A 16599-nucleotide genomic window follows, 5' to 3' on the forward strand; every position below is an offset into this window, starting at 1 on the left:
GACTTCGAATTTGTTTTCGTGTGATGACTTCAAATGACCTATGATCACAGTACTCGCAGATGCAAAGAGCGAATGAGTATGGCGCATCGCACAATGGGGCTTGAGCAGCGATTGGTTTTGAAGGTTCCGCAGCGAGTAATACATTATGAGATCTGAATCGTTCGTTTTTGCATGTGAAATGTTCCATCGCGTTCTTCGGGCATTTAATCTTAGGTCGGGTCACGATATTGTCACCTATGCACCCGGCTCGGTCCAATGTACTGCGCTGAACCGATAAGCTGAGGTTCCAAAGCGGTCGGATGAGTGGTTTTGTAGAACAAGCATGTCTGCTGAATGTGCGCATATTTTGTTCCTCCCAAGGTAGGCTGGAGTTAACTGCCCGTCACTCATCATGCACTGTTTCGACTAAAGTTAGTAGTAAAAATAGCATTACATCTCTATTCTGGCATGGTTTTTATCCGACAGCAGATGAGGCCGGTAAACCCGCTTCTCATTCGGTCGAGTTATCAATGAACCACAATCCAAATCTCATTCCCGCCAAACGTAATAAACTGGAAATACGACCCGATTCCTTCTGAGTCCAGCACAAGTCTAGTGACGGGGCAGTGTTGACATGCTGCAGCAGAGTGCACAGTAAACAGTGCGTACCACTGACCGCACCACGCACGCGCAGTTCGCAGGTAAAGGGAAGCTGGACATAAGCCATAAACATCAAACGATCCGTTCAATTGCGTCAGTGGCTGACTCGCGGCATTATTCAACAGCTGTGCATTGGAAAACCCCGGGAAATTTCAGAATCACAGTCTCCCTAGGGCCCTTCCCGAAACAGCTGTGCAAAACCGGTTTTGCCTCAACGCTGCGGCCCAGACATCACGACTGGCAAGGTGCGTCATTACTGTTGTGGGGAGCCAGGCGTCCACAGCGTTTCCGTACCTGCCCAGGCCTCTCGGCGCAGACGCAGACGACCACCATGGACGTCCTCCCTGCTGGTATCTTGCTGTTGGTGTTCGTGTCATGTTGCGAAACAGCAACACGCGTCACACGAGCCGCCAGGTATATGCCGGCCGTGATCCATCAAGGTGAGACCAATTGAAATGAGCCCCCGTTCTGCACCTTAGTGTACTATGGCAGGATGGTGCGTTGCTGGGTGTAGGACAACCCGGCATGCGACTCTTGAAGCCAAGCTTGTTTCCATTGTTCACAATGCATCAAAGGGTACCGCAGATGGAGACCGCGGAAGTTCATCCGCCTTTGAGAAATGAAACACAATTGTGCTCACCGATCGGTGACTTGTATGCAAAACTGAAGCCCTTCAGTGGCCATACTAGGCCCTACTTAGGCCCTACTATGCAGAAAGCGGTGTTCAGGAGTCACTGAATCTCGTCAAGAAGGCCTTTGTGCTCCTTGAGTTTTGGCGCTGTTGGCAAGAGATGACAGACAACAAGATACCTGCAAGAGATAGCTTTAACCAGAAAAGCTTTAAATATGTTATGTTCAACTTATTCCTTTTATTTTACGGGCGTGAAGCTGAGCAGCAGCTTAGTAGTTAGCTTAATGACCCATATAACCACGCAACATTCAAAAATTTACCGTTAACTTGATTTACCGGGCACATGTCAAACATCATGTGCAGCGTTCGGAGGGTACCTTGCGACTTTTCCTCTTATTTCTTTCCAGGACGCGAGGGCGAATGCTACGTTTCAGACCTGAACGACTACTTGAAACCTGGAACCACCCGCTATGGAAGAGGATGTTGGATCGTGCGCTGCGAAGAGAACGATGGTCGCCTTTACGAATCATTCACATCGTAAGCATACTTTAGACCGGTTAAGCCGCGAGACATTCGTCACTTTCGTTAGCTGTTAAAACGGCAATGTCATGGTGGCAATGTGGACGTGTATCACCATGAGGGGAGTGGGTGCTTTCTTCCATGACCTTTGTACAGTTGCAGCCCCTTGGGCGAGCTTCGTGAAAATCTGTCCCTTGCGTCTGGTGACCTAACGGCGCCGCGCCCTTTCAAAGTAGGTCAGCCAAGGTTGTCGGTGTGAATGACTTGAACGTCGCTTGTTGGGGCAAAACCAGACTCAGCGTAACGTTGGCCAGCAAGAGATGTGCGTACAATAATTTGACTTTCGTTGTTCATATTCGCTTGCCTTGGCAACACGACAGGGAATCATGTATTGCATGTAATATATTCGGATGACCTAGCGTCACCAATGCAAGATAGTGGCATAGTTCAGTTCCACCCCAGTTCAGGGGTGTCCCCAGGCTCCATTTTGGGCCTGGCTGGCTTCATCAGTAAATTCGTTGCTTGGGTTCATCACTGAGTCGTTTCCGAGCTAGCTACTTATCTACTGAAGTGGGTAAAACTTACTCCCAACATGACACAATAATATCAAATATCCAGCTTGGAGTGAAGGTTAACAAACTACCGATGAGTAAGAGGACGAGATTGGTATCTTTGAGTCATCATAACTAAAATGCACTGATTTGCGTGGGATACTAACTGTATTTGCAACATAGAGAGCCGAAATAAACATGTAATAAGCAGAGGCTGACCTAGGATTTCGTCCAGGGAACGGCTGCGTTTCATTGTGTTGCTCCTTGGAACTTGGTCCAGCCTTTACAACAAAGTCCCCGGATTTTGGCGACTTTACTTCAATACTCTTGTGTCGTAATCGGTAAATTATATTACACTGAAATAGTTCACCGGATTAAGCCCACTTCATTTTTAGAGGTTATTGTAATTTGGTTTCATGTCGAACTTCTTTCACTGAGAGAAAAGCCAGTGCTCACCATAAAAAATCCTCTCATAATGAGAAGCAAATGGAATTTACTCAAACAAGAATTACATGGTTGCACCAAGTTGTAGAAGCCAGTAAACGAGATCAAGCAGGAATTGGATAGCTGCATCACATAAATAGCTTTACTTGACAGTGGTTCATTGGGACACTTTTCTATTCAACCCACTCAACACTCAAGGCGTCACCGGATTTTCTCGGGGTTGTCAATTTAATGCGGGGCCCTTGGATTGAACACCAGCGCAGATCGAAACGGAATCCAAAATGTGTATCGATTGCCTATCTCTTGTTTATCAGGTGAAGTTCATGCTTTCTGTAGAATCTACCAGCGAAAAAAAGTGTAAAGTTGTTTTAACCCTCCGACCCTGATTTGCCTTTTTCATAGCACAGACTGATATGCGAGGAGGTCGGTGCTACACATTCTGGTGTTTCCATACTATTCGTTTTCACAGAGGATAACGGTGCAATAACTTTAAGCTTTGCAAAAACTTGCCAGCGCTAATGTTCTAATCGCACACCTTTTGTCAGTAATTTGCTTTTGAAATGTTCCGTAGAGGTCTAAAAACATGTTCATAGAGACGCAGATTTGATAAAATTGCGGTTACACTAGTAGTTGCGGCGGTGGTATTAGCATCATTCCACCGGGAACAAGGCTAATAAAACCAGGAGAATGGAGATATAGCTGGCTAGCTGGCAATAAGGAAAATCACGCTTGCGTAGACAGGTATAATGTCAGATATCTTTCTATCAAAACTTTTCAAAACTTATACAAACCATTCGGTGGCACTTCTAACGCAGATGTTGCAAATTAGGCTCCCATGTCCTTGCAGCGTCCCTGTTCATAGGTATACAGTAGTTGCAGAGTTTATTTACAGTAGTTACAGAGCTTGCTTACAGTACATACAGAGCTTACAAAGAATGCATACCCTAGCACGATTCAATACGTATGATCCTAGAACGAAGTGATCCTCAAAGCCCGCCTTGCTCCAAACGGCACTGATGTAAACAACAATGGCGCAGCCAGCATCTAACGCCCTCGACCAATTCGCATGGCTGATTGCCGGCCCATGGGCTGAAGGCATGGGCTGAAGAAATATCAATAAAGGGTCACGTTTAGTATAGCAAACTTATTCTTGGCGGCATACACGTGGCTTACCCAATGCATGTATTTGGCATTGCATGGAAACAACCTTTTCCTTGTAAGAGTGCTTAGTTTTACTTAAACGTAATAGAAACATATAATAAACTTTTTTTAAAATTCCATGCATATCGCAAAACGGATACTAAGAAAAGTAGAGCTCAGCGGAAAACAGGCGAATTGGTGGCACGACGGGACCACGATTTTGGTCAAACGTTTTTTTTATATTGCTAGTACAATAATTGGTGCATTAGGCCAGATCAATAGCAAATTTCACCACAATTCCACGTTTCAGCTTTACAACCTTATTCTTATATAAGTCGCCTTGCTTTGAACTGACGCAAAAGTTAGAAATACGCGTTACTTGTTCGATGTCGAGTGCAACTGGATACGTTTTTACGTGTTTTGACCATCTGTTTGTGATGTACGACTACGTTACCGTAACAATGCTGGCTTGCCGCGCGCGTTCTGCGGCGTCGTCGGTTGCCGGCCGCCCCCCGCGCAGGCCGTAGAGCGTCGTGCGCCGCTCCTTAAAACCAGAAATGCTAGGGACACGGCTTCGGCGTCAAAACACGCGTGTTGCATGCCCTTAAGTCACTGGATATTTTGACAACATTGCACAACATGACAAAGATGCATCGTCAAAAAACCTTAGGGAGGATCGAATCGGTCTCTCGCCCCTTCTAGCAGGGCAAGGGTTTAAGGGAGTGTTAACTCGCAGCCCTGCCCTTCTTACGGCCTAAACCTCTCTAGTTTCTGAACAACATGCCCGGGAGGATGTTTAGATTTTTTATGCAAACCTTGTCAAGGTCACCAGGCATTTATCACGTCATACTAACGTCATTCAAATCTTGCCATTCCCCTGGCCATGCGGCGATCAAGGCCAAGAAAAGCATATTTGTTGATTCGTTTATATCTGACGTTCGTGAGCACCATTTCCAGATATAACGGCCGTCAACCGGCTCTCAATCTGTGTCGTGCAAGGTGCGATTACGTAATCAAACAATGGCGTATTGAAGAACGTGCTCACTAAACAGAGAAATAATTATGTTTAGGAGCTGCTAAAAGTATGCCAATATCATAAGTGAGCTTATTTTATCACAGTTGATGCTTGCTTCAATATCTTCAAGTGTGGAGCATTCCCTTAAAGCACGTGCGCCCGCCGTCTGAGGGAGACAATAGCGGTGCCACCATTGCCAAGGGTCCACAAGGCATAAGGGTGCCAAGGGTCCACTAGGTATGAGGCATATGACCCGATCGGGTTACTATCTCGCATACGGCGCGGACCAAAAATACGTGCCAATGGTTAAGTTGTGTGCGTGTGCATATGCGTGTGCCGGTATACGTGCGTGTGTGTGTGTGTGTGTGTGTGTGTGTGTGTGTGTGTGTGTGTGTGTGTGTGTGTGTGTGTGTGTGTACGTGTATGCGTAACGTCTCCTTTTGCGTGTGTGTGTGCGTATGAGAGCGAGAGAGAGAGAGAGAGAGAGAGAGAGAGAGAGAGAGAGAGAGAGAGAGAGAGAGAGAGAGAGAGAGAGAGAGAGAGAGAGAGAGAGAGAGAGAGAGAGAGAGAGAGAGAGAGAGAGAGAGAGAGAGAGAGAGAGAGGAGAGAGAGAGAGAGAGAGAGAGAGAGAGAGAGAGAGAGAGAGAGAGAGAGAGAGAGAGAGAGAGAGAGATGAGAGAGAGAGAGAGAGAGAGAGAGAGAGAGACAGAGAGAGAGAGAGAGAAGCTGAAGGGATTACATGTATGGCGTGGGTTGGTATGGGCACGCATGGTGGTGTTTGCAACTGACACTTTTTCATCCGCAAACTCTTAGCGATGCCTCTCTGAGTAGCAACCTCGGCATTTCTTCCAATCCTGAAAACAAGCTCCCTTGGTTTGCGGGCGCTGGAGGTGGTGGCATGCAAGCAACAAGACTAGGATATTGTTCTCCCCCTGCCACTTAGTAGCATAGTAACTTGGCGCTGCTATGTACCACTCTACTAATTGGGTATTGATATTGGTGGTCTGCCAATTGTCCTCCTTCCATTGGTTACTTTTTACCATCTCTCACTAGCAGATGCTATCATGGCAGCATTGATGGTGAATTTATTGCTCCTTTGGTTACCCGCGTTGTTGTTCTTTAGTAGGTCTCACATTTATAAGCTAGGTAGGAGTGCCGCGATTTCAACGTATCGGTTACCAATGCCGGTATTATCGTAAGGCTCTGTGTGGCGCGAGGACAGGGTTGGCACTCAGGGGTGGTCACTTATTAATGGGTGATGCCCAGGTAGAAGAAAACTAGGTGTCCCTCGACGCAATTGTCCCTTAAGTGCATCTTACAGTTCTTCCTCAAAGGTTCGAAAGGTGCTCGGCCCAAGTTAAGGGCCCACGCCTGGTAATGTCCGTTTCAGTAGCGTAATTGGTTGGTTTGTGTTCCGTTTATGCTTGGTAGTAGTGGCACTAACTTGCCTGCGAGTACTAGTTAAATACCGTTTGTGGGGTGGGACGACTGAAGTGATAATTGAGGTGGGTGTTTCCATCATGTTAATGACGCCAAGGCCCAGAGAAATAGAGGTTATTGTCTTTCGCCGTCAAGTTAGTTTTACACAATTCTCTACACTGGTTGTTGAGACACGTCAAAAATCCCCAAAACACCCCCAAAACGGTCATGTTCGAGGCTTGCGCTCGAGAGCACATAGCCGACTGCACACACATCTACTCACAGCCCACAGCACACGTCTAACCACAGCAGCAGCGCACGTCTGCCCACAGCCCACAGCATAAGTCTACCTACAGCCCACAGCGCACTTCTACCCACAGCCCACAGCACACGTATACCCATAGCGAGGGCGCACGCCCACCGACAGCCCAAGCCCTTCAAATCTTTTACCTGTTTTCTTCAACTTTTTTCGCGATTTTATGCTTCATCATTTTCGTCCTTAAGGGAATGTTTCGCGTTAGGAGACGCTGAAGCAAGCATCAGATACAATGAAATAAGCCCGCTTATAAATATTGGTGTGCTTTTAAGAAAAAGGACTTCTCTAGACAACAGAACACTTCTGTTTAGTAAATATGCTCCTCAGAACTTCATTGTCTACCTTGCACCACATCGATTGAGGCCAGTTGACTGCCGTTATATCTGGAAATCGCGCTCACGGATGTCCGATACGGACGACTCGACGATCATGTTGTCTCGGCCGTGATCGCCGCACGGCTTATGAAATGGCAGGATCTAAATGACGTTATTATGATGTCATGAATGCCAAGGTGACCTTGAGACACTCTCCCCGAAATAGTACTTCCATTTGTGCGGGCATGTAGCTCAGGGACTAAACGGGTTCATGTTCTGAGAAGGGATGGGCCGTTAACCGCACGGCAAGGTTTTCGAGGTGGCCATTTCGGTTCAAAGCTCTATAAAAATTTGAAACCCCCCTTCAATGAATACACAATTTTAACAATTGTGTTAACTTCTGCGGGTATCGGAACGATGTTATGGTAATCATATGATGTTATGGTGTCTTCATTCCAGCGAAATATAAAAGACATCGTAATTTGTGCATTAATTGGGTGTCTATACACAACATACATGTGCTACAAAGTTAACTTATAATTCGCGACGCCGTCATACGCCACTTAAGTGATGTTCCTGGATTAATTCAAAGTGTCCAAAACTATCGAGTCCAACAGGACGTTATCGTTGCCTTGCCAGCGAATGCGTGTATCGCCATGAAAATTGATTTGGCCTTGACATTTTATACTCTGCTTCATACGACTGCCGCCAGATTATGAAACCGTCGGAGGAACGAGGGAGTTGCCCCGGAAATACAATGTTCAGCCAGAAGTAATAAGTCAATTTTGCTGTAAAAAAGAAAATTATTTACTTCCTTAGATGAAGGCTCAGGAGCTCATGTCAGCTCAGCATTATGATTTCAGATTTCCTATGTTGGAATCACGTAGATCCATGTTCCTATGACCTTCGATGCCTTCAACGTTGATCCGTAGGTATACGGAGCGATGTGAGCTTGGATAATGCATCGTTTTTAACACCTTTTAGTGGCAGTGTCTGCACAGAATGGCAGAATTTTTTATTCACGGGTTTTATTTTTCAAGTATAATTCCTTGCTGAACGCATATGACGACTTCTAATACTTAAGCATGCGTGCCGGAAACCATGCAGTTGACACGCCATATCAGTTCTTATGTCCCTTATAAAAAGAACGCACTGGTGAAACAAGAGATTCTTCCTGCTGCTGCGCTTAAACGTGTTGGTCAGACATAATGTGTTTGGCTTTTGTGCTGTGCGCGACTGACTTGTTTTGTCGAAATATGGTGTCAAGCTTTTGGCGCATCTTGTGTTTCAGGTGTGGGGTATTTGCCGTTCCCGAAGGCTGCACCGAAACCTTGCCCCATCGCTTCGCCGTGTTTCCGGAATGCTGTAAAACCCACGGCTACACGTGCGCAGTGGGCAAATAGGTCAGGTCGCTGCGTGATCGTTGACGTGCTATGATCAAGCAGATACCACCTAAGACGGCAAGGAGATTTGGAATGTCGCATCTCATGCGCACAAGTGCGCTTTGTTTTGAAGACAACCTGTAAGCTAAGACCTCAGTGCACTGTATGTGCACTGAGGTCTCGTGGTTTTTCCTTGCATGCTTGTTCTGTGCCTTTCGTTACCGAATACACTTCCTACCGAATGTACTGAGCTCCTACCGGCGCACGCACGGATGCTGACGTGTGATTGCGACAGGTCACTTTGGCGGGACTCCAGTTAGTATGATCTGGCCGGTCGTTGTAATGACGCGGCAATCAGCCAAGCGTTTCCCTAAATCTGGCGCGCTTTTAGTGAGTACCTACGATCTCACTTTAGTCATTTGCGGTCAGTACAACTTACGACTTTGCTCATGTCACTATACTTCCCTCACATTTGTGTGTGTAGACGGATCGGTATCTGCCTCCGAGCTGCAATGGCGAAAGTGATTCGAGGGCAATGGAATGCTTCACCTGATGTGGTAATCGCAATTTTATATAATAAAGAGGCTTGCGCCCTGTACGGAGGGGGGGGGGGGCTAACCTGTAACAGACCTGTGAGCCCTACCCAGTTCCGAAAGGTGCTTCTATCATAGACCTGTTGCACGAAACCACGCGGAGGAAAGATCTTCCGGCCATCGCCGAGCACCGTCCAGGGAAGACAAAGTGCCGGCGCGTTCCTCACCATCACAACGCCCCGTCTAATCTGAGATGATGCAGTGCGTGATTTGACAGAAATGCGACTGAAATGCGATTGAAATGTAACTGACGTGTGACTGAGATGTGACCGAGGTGTGACTTAAACGTGACTGAAAGTGTGACCAACAACAACATCGAGCTGCTGGAGCATCTCCGCGATCCCCGAATCTCGCCCCCAGTAAGGTTTGGTTGCTCCCTCAAACGAAGGATCACCCTCGTGGGTGTCGCAGCCGGTCACGGTCCCTTCTGAGATCGGTCACACTCCAGTGCGACGAACATACACGCATTCAGAGCTTTGGGGAAGCCATGGAACGCCTGGTGCGCCTCAAGGAGCGCTGCATTAAAGGCAGGGAGAGTGCGTAGAGAAATCAGCCAGCGGTAATGAGGGTACGTCAATAAATGCGTTGTCTGCAGGCAAACGTAACTTACTGCAAGAATTCACTGGTAAAAACATCAGGATTAATAATGTACGCAACCAGGATTCCCTTGATTCTCCACTGGGCATCGCAACTTTACTATAAAGCCGTCTATAAGTTGGGTGTGCATTTTGAACGATTTCTAATGTTCCTTTCTCCCCGGCAACCCATTGACTGTGAGGGGTGAATACCCCTCCCCCTCTCCATCTGGTTACGCTTTGTTTGGCGTAGCCAGGTGTCTAATGCTGTCTTTAACCCGAGTTCCGCAAATAACCAGGGTCTGTTCGGTTCCTGATTGGCCTAGAGATGTGAATAAATAAATTGCGTGTTCTTATAATAAGAGAAAGCCAACGATCTATGACTTAAGGATTTGACTTTGCCTACCTTTACCTAAGCATGACTTGTAATTACGCCTTCCTGTGGCCCGCTTCGGCTGCGCTCCATCAAAACCCCTTTTCCATGTATAACGTAATTTATGGACGGTCCCTACACTCATCCATCACGTTATTTGTGGATGGTCTCTACACGCATTTATAACGCAATTCATGGACGGTCCCTACACTCATGCTATTGATATTGAAACGTTGAAGTCATACAGACACTCGGTAGTTTGTCACCACTGGCGACAGAGGAGGGGAACGGGTGGTGCGATCCTGGGCGCTTCCGAACATGTCATGGCAAGACCAAAACTCACCCAGCAAGCAGCGCAGACTGTGCTCTGCAGTTGGTTTTACCATTCTTAGTGGCTAACTGTCTGCCGGGTGGGGGGGGGGGGGGGGGCGTACGGCCATCATATGAAGAACGGATCCTGAGGATGGAAATCTTCACTGACAAGTGACAGATGCTCGTCGCGCAAAAGAAAAGCATGTTCTGCCTGAAGGCTCGCTTCGCGTGCCATTCGATGTTAAAGAGGTAAGTTTTTAGGCGTGACGAAGTGCATTCTATGTCAGTACTAGGTCGGCAATGAAGGAGGCGAACCCTCAGCAGCATGCTAATGGACTCCTTTCGTCGTCATGCCAGAACTCTTTTAATCGCAATATGCTTCCCTTCATTCCTTTGGCTCAACTCCTTCAGCTTGAAATTTGGTCATTATCTGAGACAACAAACGCCTATAAACACGCGCCGATTTTCGTCAAGGGCTATACTAGTCGAAGACATACTGCCTTTACCGACCGACTCCGAAGCGGCACCGGCAGGCGTGAGTTGACGGCGTGGTGAGCGACCGACCTCTGAGTACGGCCGCAGAAGCGAAGCCGGCCAACCTTCTCGAGCGCCGTTTGATGGCACGGCTGAGTCCGGGACCCCACGCTGTAATCCGCGGTGTGTGCCGCCGAGGCGCCGCCGTACCGGTCCGCAGCAGGGACTGCGGCTTGCGGCCGGTGACGGGCCGTGACGTCACGGTTACCTCACGGAGCGGGCCGTTGCGTCCTCGCCGCGCGGCGTCGGCCTTGCCCGCGCCGACCTCGCTCCGGTTCCAGCGGCGGCGGCGCTGGCGGCGGTGTCAGCGGGTGGTGCTCCTCCCAGACGGGACACCACCCTCACCGGCAGGTGACAGAGATGACCGACAGCGAGGCGTGCCTCCTCCCAGACGGGGCACCACCCTCACCGGCAGGTGACAGAGATGACCGGCAGCGAGGCGTGCCTCCCCCCAGATGGGACACCACCCACACCGCCAGGTGTCAGAGATGACCGGCAAAGAGACAGGCCTCCTCCCAGACGGGACACCACCCACACCGGCAGGTGTCAGAGATGACCGGCAAAGAGGCAGGCCACCTACCACACGGGACACCACCCACACCGGCAGGTGCCGGAGATGACCGGCAAAGAGGCAGGCTTCATCCCAGATGGGACACCACCCACACCGGCAGGTGTCAGGGACGACCGGCAAAGAGGCAGGCCTCTTCCTAGATGGGACACCACCCACACCGGCAGGTGTCAGAGATGACCGGCAGCGAGGCATGCCTCTGTTTCGTGCGAAATGCTATGCAATCAGCCTTGCTCCCGCCCGTGTATCTAAAACCATACCCTTTTGCATCTGGTTTTAAACTCGACGTAACACCAATGGTAGAATTTGGCCTTCACATCGCGAAGCGGCCGACAGACATTGAGGAATGCCGTCGTTGGAGCGAACATGGCTGAAGTGTGATGACGATAAAGTCTGTAAGCACCCGGAGGAAAAAATGACCTAGAAAAATGTTAATGGGTTTCACGATTGGGCATTTTTTCTTAAGTTTGCCCTATATTGCGTGCAGAAAACTCCGCTCGAATGAAATGTCCGTCGGTTTACCCGCTTGAAATTTCGATATTTTCTGGACTGATTTTGTGCCTTGATGCCACAAACTTATTGCCAGCGTATTAACATTGTTTTAGGATCTGTAAGTTTTTGAAAAATAAATGGCCCACTAGTTAAACGAAAGTGAGGCAAATATTTTGTCACGTTCCGCGTATGGCCATCTGGATGGATCTGCTTGCCTTGAATAAATGTGGCAACGAAAACTTACGGAAGTCATAATTGACAATATTACAAAAATAAAAGACTGAGTGCCCATAGTGGAGTCAGACATATTCAGGAGGCGGTAAAAATGCACAATATACGCTGTATTATTCCAGTGCTGGAAAGCTACTACCATCAATAACCTGCTTTGTAACGCCGAAAAGACGGTACTAACACATCGTTTATTTCATTTGGTCAATAGCAAGTGCAGAAATGTTATTATATGACGCTTGAAGTGGTCGTCATTCGAGTCCTCCCGCCACAACATATTGTACGCACAAACACGTGACCAGAGCAAAATGTAGGACGCTCATTTTATGTGATCGCTCGCCTCCTCTGTGAGCTTTAGGTACTGATATGATTTTATTTTACATTATGTTAGGTCATTTTTGTGTGATGTGATTGGCCAATCGCAACACTAATGGAGCTAACATTGTGCCAGACGCTAAAATATCTGTAAAATGTTGGTACCAAAATTTCTGCGTCCCATGCATACTCCGTGACACCGCCCTTATGTATAGCGATATGCGAAGTAAATAGCTGTAGTATATCACATTTGCAAACTTACATGATGCAAACCACCGAAGTAGAACAAAACCCTAACTGCAATGATCCTGTTCTGCCAATCTGAAAATCAATGTTTGCGTCAGTTCCACCGATGTAGTTTATTTAGGGTTCTAGTATGAGTATATCATGTGCTACCTGTATGTAAATCACTATTTAAGGTTTTCTGCTACGTCTCCTAGTCAGATTCACACTTTGCATAAGTGCTGGGCTCAGCTGGACAGCTGAGCAGGGCGGTGTACCTGGATCCGCCCCGGTCTGACAGTTTACATGCATCACACATCACCCAAATACAGTGTATCTTGATGCGATAAACCGTGACATAACTCACTCCAGTTAACACGCGCTCGGGTGGGGGTCAAATTGACCCTCCGCACGAATATTTTTCTTAAGTGGTTTCCAAACGGCGCGGTGTAGCCACGCCAAATTTTGCTTAGCTGTAGAAAATTGAATAACAAATCGTGTGGCATCAAAAATTGGATGTACCTTGTAAGGTCGCTGACCTACGGTAGGTCAAAGTCAGGCCATGGGCTCAGTGAAGTCGATTTCTAGGGAACCGTTCAATCTGATGGAACAATGGAGTGTTAGACGAAGCCATACATCTCTGAGATACTTATCAGGCAACACAACAATTAAATGACCAAATTCCATTGACGTAGGGTCAGATATGAAGACTAGGCCAAAGTCAACACCGATCTGTTTTATTATTCTAGGGCTTGTTGTGTGGGGTGGTTTCTGGTGCTCGTTTCGAATACGTGATGACAGGAACCGCATTAGACATTTTCCATGGACTTCTTATAATTTAGGAACATACTGCCTAGCTTAAGCTTTGTCGCTTCTTCAAATGTAAAACTCAAAGCAGTGTTCTATGATTTTGATCACCATGACCTTTGAAAGGTCAAACAAGATCACTGACCTTAAATGAGCATGCGACATTTTGCTTAGAAGGGGCATCTAGGTTTCGAGGAAACTTTGAGACGGGCTTGGAGTTTTATTTGTTTTACCTTATTTGACCCCAAGCTCATAACCTAGGCGGCTCAAACTCTGCCCAAAGTGAGCTCACGTGCAGACCAACACACCCTGTGAGTTTGGTGTCTCTAGCCCTCTTGGTTCTTAAGATCTCAGGGAGGTCAAATTTATGCCCGCCCGAGCGAAGGGCATCCAACCGGCTACCCGGGCGCGTGTTAAGCATCTGTCGGGTTAGTCAGTGGGCCGTGGGTGGGTCATTCGCCTTCAACATCCTGGAATTTTTGTCCCCATATCCCCTTCATTGTCGGTTTGCTTAAGGCGTTGCCCGTGTAGAATAAATGCCACTCACATTTTGACGGTTGATGTCGACTTGATAATTAATAAGATTCACTAAGCTCCAGAAAGCCAGCGTTAACACCACGGAAAGCTGCTGCAAAAATGACGCCCGAAACTGAATGAGTTCCCGGCACAAAAACCCGCAAGTAGAACATTGCTTTTTATCGCGGCCCAGTGGAGTGGACTTCCAAATGAAAGAGGCCTGGACGTCCCATAATGCACCCAATTACATAGATGAATACAATTACTCCGCGCAAATTGCTAAACTGCTTGGATTTGACAAGTTTGTGGTATATATAAGACAGCACTAATAGTCTTTTTTCTCATAGAATAACCAGGAGAATGAAAGAGAATGAGAAACTTATCTACCTCTCAATTTTCTTGGTTATTCTAGGAGCAATAATGGTATTGATTCTGTCTTGGCTATATGCATCATGCTCCTCGCAAATGCACTTAACAACTTACGTAAGTTAGTGGTGTGTGTGTGTGTGTGTGATCAGGCTTAGGACGGATCATTGTAGCGTTATGTATTGCAATAGTACGGTATTTTTGTGAATTGTATGTCGTAAGTTACCCTATGCCGTATTGAGACCCCTGAGGTATGTGCAAAATCTTACAACCGGAAATCTGTTAGTATTCGTTTTGAGCTCAACACAACCACTCAAGTGTATGTTTCAACCAAAGATGTCATTCCCCCATCGTTATATTTGACGTTTGTGTCTTCCTGTTCCTTGTGTCTCATCCAGTGCCTTTCATTTACCCTGATGCTAATGAGCCAATGGTTACCGCGGATTTCATGGAAGATGAAGACACATTGAACCAAAAACGATACAGAGTGTTTCTAATAAGATTGAAAAATCGCATCACGAGAAGATCTTATCGTGAAATCGTAACCGTAATCGTAAAATTGTATCACGTGGGGTGACACAACTTCTCGGCCCGACAGCACCAAGCTGCACACAAGCGGAGCCACAAATGCCGCAGCAGCAGTTATGGTTACTGATACCACCACATCCTACGTACGGCCCTGGCCTCGCTCCTAGTCACTGTCGATGGCTTCCGAAGCTGAAGGAATATCTCAAGAATAAGCTCTGCTCATCTGGGGAAGAGTCAAAGTCCGCCGGACGCCAGTGAGATACGGGAATCGCAACCTGACTTCTTCGCTGCCGAACTCAGCAGCCTAGTTGACTTGACGCAAGTTGACTTTGTCAGAAATGTGTCGCGGTTGGGGGGAGCTATGATGCAGCTACATTTCTACTTTTTTATATTAAAAGATATTAAATCGCCTCAATTTCATCGAGGTGGTGGAAGAACCTATCAACTCACCCTTTTAGAAGCCAGTGAGCAGTGCGCTGGAAGATCTCGCGTCAGATAGCCATTTGGGATGAACTCTTAATGTTTTTGGAAAACAGTTAATGAGACAGTTTGCTAACAGTTTGCCAAAAATGGTTTTACACTATCAATCGGGAACAACATAGCCAGATATGTGGGCATATAGGTCCATTTCAGCACAAAAAGTAGCAACTTCGGTCATAACAAAGTAGTAAACTGATATTCATACTTGATCGCCAAGGGTTGCTACATCCCCATCGTACTGACATGCACTTAACGTGACAATTTGTACAGTGGCAAACGATTGTGACACTGGCGCCTGGCCGAGTATAACGTCTCGCTGCAAAGACTTGTTGAACGGGCACATCAACCCTGGAATTACCTGAGTCTTAAGTTAAAACCCGTTTTACCAGCATAGGGAAAACCAAGATGTGACGAATCAACCAGTTCGACTTCCAAAGCCTCACGGGATCGCTGCTATCATACACCCGGCATATGCAGCGGCGGTATGACTTGTTCTCGGTTGTGATGCTGTGAGGTGTTGGTACCTCTGGGCCAAGCATTCAATCTGTTAAGATAAGAAATGTCACGTTTGTACAAGATCCTGATGTGGTACATCAGGCTCACGACAGCGTCAGCATCCTTTATTCTCTTGCCACAACACTCTGTCAGTTGGCGGTTGTCTGTTCCAGTTCCATGTCCGCCCTGTTATATTTTTTCATCGTTTTCCTTCTCTCCTCTGATCTTTCTGTTTTAGTTCCGTGCATGATTTTGTCCTGGAGCAGCAGCCGCTGGCTCCTCACAGTCTTTGAGCGTGGTAGTCCGTCAAGCTAGCATGCTGCTCACGAGAACAGCCCTCCCCAGCCCTCTCACCCTTTCCTTTTGTTTGTCTGCTCCCTGCCGTGCTCTTTTTGTCGCTCGCAAGCTCCTTCCTTTTCGTCGATCACTGCTCCGTAGGTCTCCAGCTTGTTTATCATTGTTGGCGTGAATTCCTGCATGACACATGTCTTTGTTTCCAAGTTGTTTTCCCGTTTGTGCTTCATCTTTTTTAGCTCCCCATCCATACCCTAGTCGCCCTTCCAAAGGCCCCAGAACAGCCCATTTTCCCAAAGATGAAAAGCTCTTTCCAGCACCTTGAATACATTTGTGTCCCACCCAGGCCTCGCTTAAAAGTCCCTTTGGTTATGGATCCGTATAGCCCGACTTGCATTTGGCCGGACTCGTGGAACTCCGCGCGCTCACGCCCGTTCCAAGCACCGAACAGCCAAGCGTCAGTACCCTAGGTAACCGGTGGTGTTCTGGTCGTCCTCGGTCACATCTCTGTACACTCTTGCCATCGTACCT

The 16599-nt window shown here is 47.4% G+C and overlaps 1 long non-coding RNA gene across 1 annotated transcript; it reads left to right on the forward strand.

Moving 5' to 3' along the window:
* Positions 1-883: 883 nt before the first annotated feature.
* Positions 884-8616, forward strand: LOC119095543 (uncharacterized). Its single transcript, XR_005093917.1, has 3 exons — positions 884-1079; positions 1678-1807; positions 8280-8616. It is a non-coding gene; the product is annotated as an uncharacterized LOC119095543 (long non-coding RNA).
* The last annotated feature ends 7983 nt before the right edge of the window (positions 8617-16599 follow it).

This window comes from Pollicipes pollicipes, unplaced genomic scaffold, assembly GCF_011947565.3.
Source record: "Pollicipes pollicipes isolate AB1234 unplaced genomic scaffold, Ppol_2.1 Scaffold_4219;HRSCAF=4965_pilon_pilon_pilon, whole genome shotgun sequence".
Taxonomy (NCBI): Eukaryota; Metazoa; Arthropoda; class Thecostraca; order Pollicipedomorpha; family Pollicipedidae; genus Pollicipes; species Pollicipes pollicipes.